We start from the raw sequence: 17,627 nt of genomic DNA, 5'->3' as shown, positions 1-17,627 counted from the left end.
CAAGTCCCTAATTTAGGCCTCAAATGCGCATGGCGCTCTCACTTTGGAGCCCTGTCGTATTTCAAGGCAACAGTTTAGGGCCACATATGGGGTATCGCCGTACTCGGGAGAAATTGCCTAACAAATTTTGGGGGGTATTTTCTGCTATTACCCTTTTAAAAAATGTTAAATTTTTGAGAAAACAAGCATTTTAGGTTAAAAAAATTTATATTTTTTTACATATGCAAAAGTCGTGAAACACCTGTAGGGTATTAAGGTTCAAATTACCCCTTGTTACGTTCCCCGAGGGGTCTAGTTTCCAAAATGTTATGCCATGTGTTTTTTTTTTGCTGTCCTGGCACCATAGGGGCTTCCTAAATGCAGCATGCCCCCAGAGCAAAATTTGCTTTCAAAAAGCCAAATGTGACTCCTTCTCTTCTGAGACCTGTAGTGCGCCAGCAGAGCACTTTTCACCCCCATATGGGGTGTTTTCTGAATCGGGAGAAATTGGGCTTAAAATTTTGGGGGGTATTTTCTGCTATTACCCTTTTTAAAATTGTAAAAATTTTGGGAAACCAAGCATTTTAGGTAAAAAAAATATATTTTTTTTACATATGCAAAAGTCGTGAAACACCTGTAGGGCATTAAGGTTCATGTTACCCCTTGTTCCGTTCCCCGAGGGGTCTAGTTTCCAAAATGGTATGCCATGTGGTTTGTTTTTGCTGTTCTGGCACCATAGGGGCTTCCTAAATGCCGCATGCCCCCAGTATTTTCTGCTATTACCCTTTTTAAAAATGTAAAATTTTTGGGAAACCAAGCATTTTAGGTAAAAAATATATATATTTTTTTTACATATGCAAAAGTCATGAATCACCTGTAGGGTATTAAGGTTCACTTTACCCCTTGTTATGTTCCCTGAGGGGTCTAGTTTCCAAAATGGTATGCCATGTGTTTTTTTTTTGCTGTCCTGGCACCATAGGGGCTTCCTAAATGTGGCATGCCCCCCAAAAACCATTTGTCGCTCCTTCCCTTCTGAGCCCTCTACTGCGCCCGCCGAACAATTAACATAGACATATGAGGTATGTGCTTACTCGAGAGAAATTGGGTTTCAAATACAAGTAAAAATTTTCTCCTTTTTACCCCTTGCAAAAATTCAAAAATTGGGTCTACAAGAACATGCGAGTGTAAAAAATGAAGATTTTGAATTTTCTCCTTCACTTTGCTGCTATTCCTGTGAAACACCTAAAGGGTTAATACACTTACTGAATGTCATTTTGAATACTTTGGGGGGTGTAGTTTTTATAATGGGGTCTTTTATGGGGTATTTCTAATATGAAGACCCTTCAAATCCACTTCAAAACTGAACTGGTCCCTGAAAAATAGTGAGTTTGAAAATTTTGTGAAAAATTTCAAAATTGCTGCTGAACTTTGAAGCCCTCTGGTGTCTTCCAAAAGTAAAAACTCATAAATTTTATGATGCAAACATAAAGTAGACATATTGTATATGTGAATCCAAAAAAAATATATTTTGAATATCCATTTTCCTTACAAGCAAAGAGCTTCAAAGTTAGAAAAATGCTAAATTTTCATTTTTTTCATCAAATTTTGGGATTTTTCACCAAGAAAGGATGCAAGTTACCATAAAATTTTACCACTAAGTTAAAGTAGAATATGTCACAAAAAAACAATCTCGGAATCAGAATGATAACTAAAAGCATTCCAGAGTTATTAATGTTTAAAGTGACAGTGGTCAGAATTGCAAAAAACGCTCCGGTCCTTAAGGTATAAAATGGCCTGGTCCTTAAGGGGTCAAATGGCCCCTTTCTACATTTTTATTATTGTCAGCTACATTTTTAGGTCTCTGCCTGCCCACATAAAGTGATCCATGTTTAAAAATGATCAGTAAAAAAAAATTTTGTCTTTCAATTTTTGGGACCGGGCAGGGACCAGAAAATTCAGGGCTCAATATTAAAAATGAACGAGGAGTGCAATTCATAATTTGTTTTTCTAGTTTTTGTTCTAAATCATATTTTTTATTTATTTTCACTTTACTTTTTTAGGCCCATTTATAAATTTTTTGGGGGCATTTAGATGTGCTTCCATGAATAATTGCGGGGGCACAGAGGAGCCAAGGACAGGAACATCAGTAATATGAATAATGCAGTAGGCAAAAAAAAGGAGTTTCCCAAATGTACCAAAAATTCATAAATTTCTTCTATCAGAAATCAAAGATTCTTCAAATTTTAATTTGCAGAGGCAGATGGCCGGGTCAATAATGTGTGTATGTATTTAAAGTAATTGTGAAGGATGATGTCATTCTAATTATTATTACTTTTTTTTGCCTAATGTATTATACAGGGTGGGCCATTTATATGGATACACCTTGATAAAATGGGAATGGTTGGTGATATTAATTTCCTGTTTGTGGCACATTAGTATATGTGAGGGGGAAAACTTTTCATGATGGGTGGTGACCATGGCGGCCATTTTGAAGGCAGCCATTTTGAATCCAACTTTTGTTCTTTCGATAGGAAGAGGGTCAAGTAACACATCAAACTTATTGGGAATTTCAATCACTGTTGGTGAATTTTAAGTATGGGGACTTCTATGGGTCTATGGGGACTTCTATGGGGACTTCAATGGGGACTTAAAAGCATAAAATATATTTTTTAACTAATATAAAAGCTCCTGTTCTAATAAAAATTACCCTTTTTTTCAAACATATTTGGCATTGCATTTGGCGTGCAGAATTGTCTGAACTATCAACTATTGTCGACAAAGGTTTATCCCCAAACTCGCATTGAAAAGGTGTCACGACGCTCCCTGGTACCCATTGGTGCTCATTGTGGTTAAGTATGTACTGGCATAATTGATGGATACTTGTATCTGATTAATATGTAGCATGATTTGTATGCACAGGATACATGCAGCATATATGTTTTAATAATTTAAGCTTGTGAGGTGTTATGCCAGGGTCCAGTGTGACACCTTTTGGTTTCTCTTTCTCCCACTCTTGTGGAATTCTCTATGTGTTTTTAAACAAATGTATTAATAAACATTATTTTTTTTTGTATTCCGAGTAAAATGCAAAAAGGGCCAATAGTTAGGGGTTTAAATGATGGAGGTCCGGCTGCTGAAGCTCCTTATGTTTAGCTGATATCAACTGTAGTGTTTTCAGCTTTTGCACATTTACTTAAACTTTAGTGTTCCACAAGTAATTTAGTCACTTGGGGGGGGGCGGGTGTCATTTATTAGCCTATATCTGCCTACTATCTTTTGCCCGCTTCCCATGCGTTAAATTTGGGGTAATATAGATCTACTTTTTATGATCCTATAGTAATGAGGCTGCTCTGCTCTGAGTTTATGCCGGACATCTGCCGGAACGGCGATGTCCGGCATTAGCCACGGGTCCTGGCTGCTGATAGTAGCCGAGACCGTAGGGGTATAATGCGAGCTCAGCTCCGGAGCTCGCTTCATAACCCTCCCATGCCGCAGCGCCGGGTAAACCCGGCGTTCTGCGGCAAGGGGTTAATTCATATAAACTTTGAACCCCCGTTTCATCCCTTCAGGGGTGGAATTTTCAAAATCATTAAAACATTTGTTTCTTTGTCTCTAATTGTTAGCCTAAAAACAAAGTTTCATGCTTCTAGCTTCAAAAATGACGGACTTCCATACAAACTTTCAACCCCTTTTTCACCCCCTTAAGGGTTGAATTTCGAAAAATCCTTTCTTAATCCTCGTTTACGTCTTAAAAACAACACCTGTGAAAAAAATTCAGCTTTCTAGGTCCAAGGGTTTAGACTGGGTGTTAATGAGTCAGTGAGTCAGGCCTTCTCTTTTTATATATATAGATATGTTCGTGAAATCGCGGTGTAAAGCATTCACCCCATTTATGATGCAACTTTCGCTGGCAAATCTAGTGGACGTTTTATGGGCATGGTTTGCTAGGGACAAACTTTATGAACTGATTTATGATGAGCGATTTTTGCAAAAATTACACAGTTTTCCGCAACGGCCATTTCTGCAGGAACCAGACGCAGATAGCAAAACTGTGCTGATTGACAAGTGTACTCCATGTTAGATCCTAAAACATTAACTGGCATTTATCAAAAGGCACAGGCATCTTGATAAAAGCAAAACTGCAAACAAAAAGAAAAAAAGTTGTACATATTAAAGGGGTATTCCAGGATTTTTTCTTATTTGATTATGCTACATGGTCTATATGTAAAGTTAGTGCAGTTAATAATCTAGTGTCTGTACCTGTGCTTGATGGTGATCTCGCAATTCTTCTGTGATTTTTGGCCCAAAGTTTTTTATATTTTTAAAGGGGTACTCTGCCCCATACATCTTATCCCCTAGGTTAGGGGATAAGATGTCTGATCGTGAGGGTCCCTCCACTGGGGACCCCTGCAATCTCTTCTATGGCACCCGCCATCATCACTTAAGAGCAAACTGGCTCTGTGAGTGATGACGGGGTGATGCAGGGGACGGAGCATCGTGATGTCATGGCTCCGCCCCGCGATGTCACACCCCGCCCCTTTAATACAAGTCTATAGGAGGGGGTGTGATGATCGCCACGCCCCCTACCATAGACTTGTATTGAGTGGGCGGGATGTGACGTCACGGGGGCGGAGCCATGACATCACAATGCTCCATCCCCTGCATCACCCCGTCATCACACACAGAGCCAGATTGATGATGGCGGGGTGGTGCTGCAGAGATCGCGGGGGGTCCCCAGAGGTCTCAGGTTTTCCCAGGTTTCAGTGCAGCCCAAGACATTACATCACTAGTCAGGTCAAAGGGAGCCTGTCTTTCCTTCAATGGGTGAAGTGACTGCTGGGTGGAAAGGAGATCATTCTGCAGTGAATTGTACCTTTGCAACAGCTGGATGCCCCCTTGTTGGAAAACACTGGTCTAATGCACTGAAGGGGGCACGGGTGTGTTTCAATGGGTGGGGTGGCTGATGTATGGGAAGGAACTCCAACAGGAAATAGCCAGTTCACAAAAAAATTAGCCACAGCATTATGGTTGACTTAGAACATAGCAGTTAAACTCCTAGACAAGCACGGATCCTTCCTAAGCATGTCCATTACTGTCTGGCAGGTAAGTACTAATATCCCCTTATGGTGGATAACCTCATTAATAAATGACACCCTTAGAATCCATCAGAACCCTTAGCCACAGTTCTTCACTCTGGATTTAGGGAAAGATGTGAGGTAGTCCTCCATAACATCCATATGCCTTAAAAAAGAAATATACATGGAGGTTTTTCTGAGTGGACAACACCTATAAGGCCCAATTCACACAGCAGAATTTCCTGACGGATATTCTGGTGCTGGCAGAACAAACTGATACACGGACTATTCAGAAATGTGCCGTTTCCATAGAAGGCAATGCATTTCCAAGCAGGTTTCGCAGAAAGAATTGACATGTTTATGAGATGTTTTCACCACTGTGCAGCAGAATCTTATTGAAAACCATGGGAGGCCGCTGCAATAGAATTTTTGAGTGGAATTTTTCAGCCAGATTTTGCTCGGAAATTCTGCCATGTAATTTAATACACTATAGCCCAGATTTATCAAACTGTGAGAGAAAAAATTTAGAGATTTCCCCACAGCAACCAATCACAGCTCAGCTAATGAGCTCTGGTAAAATGAAAGCTAAGCTGTGATTGGTTGATGTGGGAAATCACCCCACTTTTTCTCTCACACAGTTTGATAAATCTGGACCTATAAGAACAAAACATTACATAGACTACAATGCATTCCTCCTAGCCTATTAAGGACGGATGACCTAAGTACAGGATGTAGGAAAAAAAAAAAAAGAAAGGATAGGAGTGCTCTGTAGCATAGTAAATTCAATATATGTGCAACATAAAATCAAGGGGTAAAATTCTGCTTACCCCAAAAAGTTGTGTACCCCATAAACAACCATGGCACAGCATAGACAAATGATCGCAGTCATTCTGAAGCCCTTCCACCAAGTAATACAGGATAAGATGTGAGAACTTGCTTCAAAAGGTGGTGGGTAACTCCGGCTCTGAACAGACCACACAGAAGGTAAAAGCCAATAATGGTTTATTTCTCAAGATGCAGCACGTTTTGCAGCACAACAGGCTGCTTCATCAGGCATGCCAGAGTTACCCACTGCTTTTTGAAGAAAGTTCTCAAGTCTACTCCTTAGTACAGGATGTCAGTAGCAAGTGTTTAATAGTTACAAGTTCACCTCTAAACCTCTAGGTTTCACCTCTGGGGTTCCCTATAAACCACAATTAAAGCTGGAACATTGTTTTTCCTGTGTTCTATCTTTCTGCAATTACACCCACTTGCTTGGCCAGGCTTCTGTTCTATCTGCATGGTGCTCCCATCCATATGATGGCTGCAAGTAGAAGGACACTTGAGAAGACACATCATTCAGCCTGAAGGATGAGACTGAATTACATATCTCATCACATGCCCCTCTAACTAGAGCATTAAGGAGTACAATCAGGACATATGGCTGTCCAAGCAATGAGGTATGTCTTCAGAAATATGGAAGCAGGTATACAGAGCATATAATCATCCATAAAATGACCAACCCCTCTAACTTATTCATAGAATAAAGGGTTATCTTATGAAACGGAATCTGTCAGCTCTACATCATGCTCAGAGCTCGAATGCCTAGGAGGCAGTGCTAAGCCGCATGATGCACACCTCCTCCGCACAGCACATACAGTCTACCAACACAGAATGTGGATGCACTAGAAGATGAGGAGACTTAACTCTAGGGGGCACTATAATACATGCTAACATTTTCTGACACCAAAAAAATGTAACTAAATTATCATATAACCCATTAATTCTGCTTTGGGGGGATTACATTAGACCAGTAGCTGACAAGTGGCAGCCCAAAGGTTGAACCTTGGCTTCCTTCTTTAGTGTACAGTACACAATTGGACTCTGAATAATAAACTATATTATCTTCAGACCCAGGTCCAAATTCTGAGAAAACCAACAATCTTTAAAAGCAAGATTCAAGAAAAGTAGCTCAAAAGAGGAATGCCGTGTGAAAATGGAGTATGAGGAACATTAAATCTAAAATGCAACCCTTGGACAGAGCTGAAGGCTACATCTATAGTCTCCATAATGTGACATGGTTATCATCATTTGCTTTAACAATTAACATAATCAAAATGCATAATCTATATATAGGATAAATAATGTGTCAGATTGGTAGTGGTCCATCCAACTGGACCTCCACTGATCAAAAGAACAGAGTATGGTGATCCTCTGGTTGAAAAGAGCAGCAGGTGAGCATGCACAGTACTGCTCCATTCAGTGTGTTTGGTAATGCAAAAAAGTAGCCAAATATAATGCTCTGGGTAGGTGATACATTTTGGTTACTTTAAGCTCCATTGATCCATAAAGCAACATGTATTCCCTTTGCTATTGATGTATTGCCACTTATGTATATTGATGATAAATATATTTAGTATAGGAAATAGTTTATAGGTTGAACTTGTATACAATACAGAACAGTTTTTTGCATTAAATAGTAAATGATAAACGGAGGGCCAAATTGGATACTAGGTGACTTCAAATATCCAAAAGAGTCTACAGTTTGAGAACTATCCAATAGAATAAGCACACTTTCAACACAATAAGATACACATATAATTTGAATTCTAGGACTTTATCTGGTTTCAAATTTAGTAAGTTTTAAGGCATACATCAAATTGCTATATTTGGCATAAAAAGCCTAAAAACATATAGATAGGCATTCTGAAATATACAAATAATAGACACTTACCAGTGGATGTTCGGTACAGTTCTAAAAGTGTAATGTCCATAGTTTAGAATGTTTAGACATGTTCCAAGGATAGTTGGTAAAGCAGTGATCCACAGTTATTTTCAATCGTTCAAGAAGAACATCTTAGTCCTTTCTTAAGAGCCGAGATACCAGGTAGAGAAGATACCCTTATAAGATATGGTTTGGTGTGCTTAGTCTCTGTACATGCCCTCTTCCTGGGTTGTGCATCTCCATGTTTTCTGTGCTGCACTCACATCTTACTTAGTTGACACGTTTTTGTTTGCTGAATAGAATATAATAGCAGGGTGAAAAATTCCCATTCAGGCTAAAAGAAAAGACATTTTTAAAAGGAGATTAATGAACTATTTAGAATGAAACATGCATGATGTTATTTTTAGCAGCAAACAGATGACAGAACCTAGAAACTTGAATGAAAATTAAAGGGAAATAGAAAATGGGACAGCAACATAAAGATCCTTGTTTTATCATACTTAATGAATGAAATATCATGCAGATGCCACTCAAGCAGCAGCTCTGTATATTAAAAGCCTCAACATAATGGAAGCAACTGGTTGTGCAAAATCAGCATTTCCTTAAAAATTCTATACACATACAATGCATTTGCGAAATCTTCAGACCCTTTTACTTTTTTCACATTTTTGTTATGCTGCGGCCTTGTTCCCTTAAAGGGGTACTCCGGTGCTTACACATCTTATCTCCTATGCAAAGCATATGGGATAAGATGCCTGATCGCTGGAGTCCCGCAGCTGGGGACGCCCGTGATCATGCACGCGGCACCCCGTTTGTAATCAGTCCCCGGAGCGTGTTCGCTCCGGGTCTGATTATGGTCGACCACAGGGCCGGCGGCGTGTGACGTCACGCCTCCACCCCCGTGTGATGTCACGCTCCGACCCTCAATGCAAGCCTACGGGAGGGGGCGTGCATGATCACGGGCGTCTCCAGCTGCGGGACTCCAGCGATCAGGCATCTTATCCCCTATCCTTTGGATAGGGGATAAGATGTGTAAGCACCGGAGTACCCCTTCAATCTGCAGTCAACATCCCAAAATGAAAGTGTGCAAACATTATTTTAGAGAATTTTGCTAATTTATGAAAAAGTAAAAAACTAAAATGTTGCATTAAAGTAAATTAAATATTTAGACCCTTTATTCAGTACTTGAAGCACCTGTGGCATAAATTGCTGCCTCCAGTCTTTTTGCATATGATACTACAAGGTTTGCACATCTGGATTTGGGGATTTTCTACCATTCTTCTTTGCAGATCCTCTCAAGCTTTGTCAGGCTGGATGGGGACCATCGGTGGAAGCCATTTTCAGGTCTCTCCAGAGAGGTTCGATTGGGTTCAAGTCAGGGCTCTGACTGGGCCACACAGGAATGTTACCAGAGTTGTCCCTATGCCACTCCTGTGTTGTCTTGGCTGTGTGCATAGGGTCATTGTCTTGTCTTTGTCTTAGAAGGTGACCTTCAGCACGGTCTGAAGTCCACAGTACTTGTGGATCAGGTTCTTAAACATCAAGATAGCTGTAGGTCTATCCAAACCCAATGGATTCCTCAAAGCAAAGAGACAATTATGGAAAGAAACTTGAAGTGCCTAAAACATAGTTTTTAATAAATAGGTTAAAATTCACCAAACGAATGTGTTTACTTGTATAATTAGAACATCCTAACAAAAGTTCCCACTATAAGGGTATGTTCACACTATGGAATTCCCGCAGAATTCCGCGGTATGAACTTAACAATAGTGTGAATGGGTATCCGCGAGACCCATTCACACTGCGGAATTTCAGCGGTGGACAATTCCGCCGCTGAAATTGTTCCGCGCAAAGAAAGAACATGTTCATTCTTTGCGCAGAAGTCCGCGAGTACTGCATAGCCGTCAATGGTGACGGCGCAGTTCCGCACGGTCCTACCGCCGCAGTCGGCTGCCAGGCTGAATCTCCGCTCGCGGAATTCTGCGAGTGGAGATTCCGTTCACACTCCGTAGTGTGAACATACCCTAAGAAGTAGTGGGTGGGAACTCTGTGTAAATTAATCACATTATCAACAAACTAACAATATGCTACTATTAGCACAATGTAGAGTCTATAACACAATCTAAGAGAAAATGTCCCTACTGATAAAGTGCCATGAGAAACCTGAATAAGGGTGGAGTCAGTCAAAAACAATGCTCATACAGCAATTCCTCCCAAGTCTTGGAAGGTATTGCTGTATGAGCATTGTTTTTGACTGATTCCACGCTTATACAAACTCCTCGTAGCGCCTTACCTGTTAGGCCATTTTCCTGTTAGAGGGTGGTGTAGTCATTACAGTGTGCTAATAGTAGCACATGGTTAGTTAGTTGCTAATGTGATTTGTATACCTGGAGGTTTCCCTCACTACTGCTTATCTGTTTATAGTGGGCACTTTTGTAAGAGTTTACTATTTTTACAGGTACAAACATTGGGGGAATCAGGTTTTCATTAAGAATATATCTGTGCTTTGCTCCATTCAGCTTTCCTTCAACTCTGACCAGTCTCCCTATCCCAGTCGCTAAAAAACCCTCACAGCATGATGCTGCCACCACCCTGCTTCACTGAAGGCATGGTATTGGGCAGCTGAAGAACAGTGTCGGGCTTCATCCAGATGCTTAGAAATGAGGTCAAAAAGTTACATTTTGGTTTCATCAGGCCAGAAAATCTTGTTTTTCACAGAATGAGAGTTTTTTTGGTGATATTTTGCAAACTGCTTTTTTGTGACTTTTACTAACGAGAGGCTTTTTTCTGTCCACTGTGCACTGTAGTCATGCTTAAGAGTACCTGTCATTATGCAAATTTGATTGGCAGGGGTCTGAGTGTACAGACCTCCGCCGATCATGATGCCACACGCTTATCTCCCTACACCCCCCCCCCCCCCACCTGCCTGTGTCAATTGATCAAGACACCCTCATAGACACGGAGTCAGGAGAGATTGTGCTAAGCGTGAACTTCTCCCGACTCCTTCTCATGATCAACGGAGTTCTGAACACTTAGACCCCCTCCGATCTAAAAATTTTGACATGTAGCTAGGACATGTCAAAAGTATTGTAGAATGACAGTATGTTTTTCCCAAGCCAGAATAACTATTGGGTTCTTGGTCACCTCTCTTACCAATGCACTTCTCCCCCGATTACTTAGTTTGCTGGGGAAGCCATCTTAAGGTAGAGTCCTGTTTTTTCCAAACATCTTCCAATTATAACTATATAGGTCTTTATGTACACTTCTCCAAATGTGTAGTTCACACAATCCTGTCTCTAAGACCTAGAAGCAGTTCTGTCCACCTCATGGCATTCTTTCTCTGATATGCATTGTCAGCTGTCAGACATTATATAGACAGGGCTGTGTCATTTCCATTCAACTGAATTTTCCACAGGTGATGTAAAAACTTCTCAAAGAGCCATTGCTTCAAATGTTTGGCTTAGAGGGCTTGCCAAACTTTTCAAGAAACGTTGGCAATGAAATAAGCCTCAAAACACATGCATAACACTTCCTAACAGCTCTAAAGCCCTGTAAAGTACTGCTAGGAATGTATTCATGTAGTTTTAAAGTTGTTTTAAGGCTAAAAGTTCATGTCAAACTTATAGAAACATGTGGTAACCCATGGTTATGAACAGCTTGTTTAAAAACACACTACACTTATATTTTGCATAATTTTTAACACTAAAATAAAGCCTGCTGGTGTTAAAATGCACACAGAGTAATTGAAAGATTCCGTAAACATGCACACAGAGGAATTGATAGCTTTTGTAAACATTAAACCGTTGTAAACATTTTTTTAAAATCTCCCTTTTTTGGCAGTTGCAACTGGATTGGTGTCTCAAAATAGTGAATGGTAAGCAGTGAAGATATAGGTTTGTAAACACTGAAAAGTTGAAAAAATTATCAAAAATTCTCCCTGTTTTGGAGTTCTAACAGGATTAGTGACGGTGTCTCAAAATAGTAAAGAAACAGTTAACAGTAAGGAAATAACTTTTGTAAATGTTGCAAAGCTGAAAAAAAATATCAAAAATTCTGCTTTTTGAGACTTGCAACAGGATTGGTGTTTAACCCTCCCACTGTTGGAGTCCTCCAAGGCTCTGCCCTGGGGCCCCTTCTTTTCTCAATCTATTTTCTTGGCCTGGGACCGATTATTCAATCCCATGGCTTTAAGTGCCACTTATATGCTCAAATCTACCTCTCTGGTCCAGGTGTTACCTACCTTTTATCCAAAACCCTCGGTTGTCTGTCAGCTATATGTTCCTTCTTTTCCTCCCACTATCTCAAACTCAACATGGAAAAAATAAAATTCATAATATTTTTCTTATCTTTCTCCACCCCACCCGAACTATCAATTACAGTCAATAGTTCCCGTATTTCACCTGTCCCACAAGTCTGCTTTATTGGGGGACCTTCAACTCTGCGCTGTCATTCAGACCACACATCCAGACACTTATCACCTACTGTCGCCTTCATGTCAAAAACATCTCTTGAATTTGCTCATTCCTTAACTTTGACTCAACTAAACTATTAGTAAATGCCCTTATATATCTCACTTGGACTACTGCAAAATTGACCTCTGTGGCCTTCCTTTTCCCCCTCCATTTCATCCTCAACTCTGCTGCTTATCTATTCCACCTCTCACCTCCCTTCTCTTCATCTTCTTCCCTCTGCCAATCCCTTTACTGGCTGCCCATTGCCCAACATATTGGTCCCGATTTACTAAAAGTGGAGTGAAGTTTTCTTTGTGGGTTTTAATTCCTACATGTATTTTTCCAGGGTATTTACTACTGTTTCCCTACATTTTGCACTTTTCCCTACGTTTTGCTTTTTTTTTGTACACATGCTCTAAGCTGTCAGGTTTTTCTCAGCTTAAATCCACCACATTTTCTTTGAAAACCATAGTAAATATAGGAAATATGTTGGAATTTTTTGAAAATATCAGGGACACACCCCTTTTTGGAGACCACACCCCCAACAGTCACACCCCTTTTAAGGTTTTCTAAGCGAAATGGAGAGTTGGTCAGATTTTTTTTCCAATTTTGGAGCAAATTCTGGCACAGAAATAATTTCTTGCGTAACACAATCCAACAAGAAAGGTCGGGTTTACAATGGTATATAGGGGCCATAAAGTTTAAATTGTTCACCACATCATACAAGCCTTCCACAACCTGTCCACCCTGACCTGATCTCCTGATCCTTTCATGAAATCTCTGATCCTCTCAAGACCTCCACCTGTGCTCTCCCCTCCTCCACACCTCACACAACTGTCTCCAAGACTTTTCCCATAATTCCCCCATGGTATGCATTACCCCAACAAAACTGCCAGACAACTTTCACTCTCAATGCTTTTAATGCATAGGTATGTTAAACACAGGTAGAAATACTGTATATTTGACTAAACCCAGAAAATACATGTACCTTGGCCTAAGATGCCTATTCCACACTCACTCTCAATGCTTTCAATGTATATTTACTTTAACCCCAGTATAAATGCTATATGTTTGATTAAACCTAAAAAAATACACATAACTTGCCCTTAGATGGCTATTCCGTGTTCACTCTCAACTGTTTTAAATGCGTAGTTATGTTGAACACAGGTAAAAATACTGTATGTTTGAGTAAACCCAGAAAATACAGGCAAATTAAAAATAACTTAAAAAATAACTATACTATACAAGCATTCATTACCTACAAAGGCTATTGTACAAAGTATTAAATAAATATCAGTAAGCGTGTTCAATGTCATTTTACATTATTACACATAACTTAATTTCTGAACTTATGTGTTTGGGTGTCTTTGTATGTATGGATTATTTGGGTTGTTACCTACATCTGGTGAACATTTCATGTCAATAGCACCTTTGGAAATATATTTAGTGAGAAAAATGGTGATGTCTATTTTGCTGGGAAACATTAAAAGAAGGTTAAACTTCTTTAAAAGTCCTAGGTTAAGTTGAATGAGTAGACATATATACACACACATAAATATCAGTGACATTAAGTCACATCAACCACCTGTCTACTGTTGTGTAGTCCCCCCTATGATACTAAAACAGTTCTATATAAGAATGTGGTGTCTATAGCTTATAGATTCACTACATTCAGTGTGTACATCCTCTTTCTAACTTGTACCTAATACAGCTAAAGGAGTAATTTCTCTCATTTAATTGCAAGCAGCAGTAAGGAGTTATGGGCTATTGCAATAGAGAAAGTGTACTTTGAAGACCTCTATTTGCCTGAATACACACTAAGGGTACGTTCACACTGCGAAATTCTCACGGAATTCTGCAAGTAGAATTTTGTGCAGTGAACAGTACCATCAGTGTGAATGGGTCTTCCGCGAGACCCGTTCACACTGCAGAATTTTTGCAGCGGACAATTCCGATGCTGAAATTGTTCCGCGCAAAGAAAAAACATGTTCATTCTTGCGCGGAATTCCACGAGTACTTCACAGCCGTCAATGGTGACGGCGCCGTGCCCGCGGTCCAACTGCCGAAGTACTTTCGGCGGCAGCCGTCTGACGGAATCTCCGCGAGTGGAGATTCTGCAGTGTGAACATACCCTTACTGATGTAGCTAACCCTGATCTAGTCAGGACCCTATATATTTCTAGCTCATTTTTATTGATCAGCTATTCCATGACCTGCAGTGGTTTGTGATGTGTGCGTATTAAGAGCCACACCTTACACCCATTCAGCAATAAGGCAGACTGTAAATACATATTGTACAGCAGACCATTTAGCTATATCCAGTTGGACTGTATGCACCCTTTACTTGTAGTCTTGTAGTGTTAGGCTATATGACACTGGAATTTTAAACAGTTTTTCATATTAGGGTATAAGTTTATTATGTGCACATATTAAAAGTTAACTTTTATTTCTTTGGTATTAAAATTCTCCAACAACCACTGTGAAATTGGTCCTTTTTGTCTGCAGATTTGGTGTATATACAGTAATTTTATGAATGCCAGTGGGTGAAGGCCCTTTTTGTACATAAAAAAATAGGTCTGACTCATTGAGGCATGGACTCCACAAGACTTTTGAAAGGGTGCTGTGGTATCTTGCAGCAGATTGGATTAAGATTAGGGAATTTAAAGGCCAAGTTAACACTTTCAACTCTTTGCTATGCCCTTTGAATTATTCCTAAACAATTTTAGGTGCATTATCCTGCTGACAGAGGTCACTGCCATTAAGGAATACACCTGTAATGGTGGGGTATAATGGTCTTAAACACTGTTTAGATATGAGTAACATGTCAAAGCAGCAAAACATTGCCCAGAGCAACACTGTCTCTGCCATGGCACCTTCTTTCATTGCTCCATGGTTCAGTTCTGAAGTACATATTCATTTTAAAGAAAAGAAAAGAAAGGACCGATGGACGGCGCCTCGTGTATTTACCCTCAATAGATCGGGTGGTGGGTGGGGGGCAACCCCGCGGGGCTTATAGATGGCCACTCAGCTTGAGATCTATGCAAAAAAGCATATCACCCACGATATAATCGGGGTACTGTAGTGCAAGTCGCTGCTATGCCGATGGGTTACAGGAGGAAACAAGTCGTTGGACAAGATTACGCGTTTCGGGAGGATCCGTCCCTTCCTAAGATCAGATCCTGATCTGAGGAAGGAAGGGATCCTCCCGAAACGCGTAATCTTGTCCGTTTTATTGTTTTTTTAATAAAATGTCGTGCTGAGGACTTTCCTATTTCCTTTGGCATCCGCCTCATCTGTCTACAAGAGTCTGCAGCGCCATACCTGAGGGTTTTTTCCTGCTCCCTTTCTAATATTCATTGTAAGCGCTTTAAGTCTTAAACCACATGGGCACTCTCACCAGTTTGCAGTGATGAACCCTTATACATATCAAGCTGTGAAATACCGTGGATTCTCACACTATTCTATCATAATCAGCATTCAGTTTTTCAGCAATTTTTGCTGCAGTAATTCTTCCATAGGATAGGACTGGACATGCTAGACTTTTGCTCTCCATTTGCATTAAGGAGTCTTTAGTACCCATGACCCTGTAGCCAGTTCAATGTTTCTGTTTTTGTTTCTAACTACTGCATAACAGGACACTCACCGATAACCTGCCGGTTTGGAGAAGCTCTGACACAATCATCTATCCATTAAACCCTTAATGACACAGGACATAAATGTTCGTCCTGGTGTCCTGGTATTTATGTCCTGTACCTGACGCGAGCACCGAAGCCCGCATGGTAGGTAATGGCGGATATCAGCAATCACGCTGAAGTCCGCCATTAACCCCTCAGATGCTGCAGTCAATACTGTTTACAGCATCTGCGCCAATGTGGGCGTTCTAATGAATGATCCAATCACCTGTGGCATGACCAGGGGTATCTGATCATCCAAGATGGAGGTTCCCTCACATGCCTCTGCTAGTCTTCTTCTCTGGTCGGCTTTCCCTACCTTCTCTGGCTGCTGCAAACAGGCTGGAGGAGCCAGTAAATCCCGAATCCAGACAATGGGAAACCCCTTTATAAGTTATCCAGGACCTGTCGAAGAGTACAAGTTAAAAAAAATTTCTGGCAAACTAAGGGTATCTGCATCGGATTTTCCACCATTGAACAGCTGCCGCGGCTCACACCCGCAGTGGTGACTCACCGGTTACCTGCCCATGTGAACGTACACTAAGGCTGGATTTACAGATAGTATTTTGGTCAGTATTTTTAGTCAAAACCAGGAGTGGAACAAACACAGAGAAAACTGTAATGGAAAGAACCACTTGTAGAAAGCAAAGCTGGCACTCCCACAATCCCTAAATATTTTCAGCTTTCCATTCTTTTAGGTTACAAATCTGATGCTTTCCTCTGAGATGGGACACATATCAGTTATAGACAAATTAATCTCAATAATAATTTTTCAGTACTTACCATTCCATTCTGCTGCAGCGTTTTTCTTTACCCACGGTTCTGTAATGGAAAGATTTGCACCTTTCTCTGTGTTTTGGAACCACTCTTGGTTTTGGCTAAACATATTAACTAAAATACCAACCTACATACCATGTGTGATCCCAGCCTTAAATAAAATAAAAAAGACAATTGTGTACAGTTGTGTTGTGCCCAGTGTCTACAAGCTGAGCATTGGAATGTTGGCAGGAGTGTAGCATTACAATTGAGAAATCTGCTGTGGGGTTCTGGTATGCACCCCAAAAACTATTACACATGTGGGTCTAGGAAGATAATAATGATAATTCCGTAGGCTTTGTTATTTCTGATGACACACACACATTACATTTTTCAGTGCTGTTTTAGAGTGCTGCGTGCAGTGCATGTGCAAAAAAACATACACAACACACCAATTACAGCAGACAGTTAGAAGATATACAGGATGAGGCCTGTTCTCTCTGCCAATGGACATGGTCATCTCAATTCATCAAGCTGTCCTAAGTTTTCCTAAGGGTACATTCACATGGGTAGGTTACCCAAGGGTTACCTGCGGGTTTCAGTCACATTGACCATTGAAGTCAATGTGATCTGCTGCGGATTACCTGCCTTGTGAAAGTACCCTAAGAAAAGATTTCAGAAAATGTATCAGTTTTGCAAAGAAAAAATCCATAATTTTCCAAAAATAAACCAATCAAGTTATTGCTTTCATAACTGGAGAAGGATTGGTTATCTTGGGCAACACCTACCATACAACTAAATGTTTACCATTACAATTGATTGATATGTAATGTTTGTGTAATCAATACTCAGAAACATTGTATCTAAGGGAAAACAGGGAGTCCAGTCAGGTAATTTATAGCTTACAAGTCCAAGTTTGTTTTGTAGGCCATGTAAAGCCTCTGCATAGTAATAATAGTATTTTCACACTAACCCAGTTCTCATATGACAAT

General features: G+C 40.3%; 1 long non-coding RNA gene across 1 annotated transcript in view; it reads right to left on the bottom strand.

The window, feature by feature from the left end:
* Window positions 1-17,627, bottom strand: part of LOC130361793 (uncharacterized) — a 409,253-nt gene that overhangs the window by 389,000 nt on the left and 2,626 nt on the right. The window contains exon 2 of the long non-coding RNA XR_008891156.1: window positions 7,768-8,092. This is a non-coding gene — a long non-coding RNA (uncharacterized LOC130361793). The remainder of the gene's footprint in view (window positions 1-7,767; window positions 8,093-17,627) is intronic.

The sequence above is a fragment of the Hyla sarda genome, chromosome 3 (assembly GCF_029499605.1).
Source record: "Hyla sarda isolate aHylSar1 chromosome 3, aHylSar1.hap1, whole genome shotgun sequence".
Taxonomy (NCBI): Eukaryota; Metazoa; Chordata; class Amphibia; order Anura; family Hylidae; genus Hyla; species Hyla sarda.
This window is presented reverse-complemented; position numbering and strand designations above follow the sequence as displayed.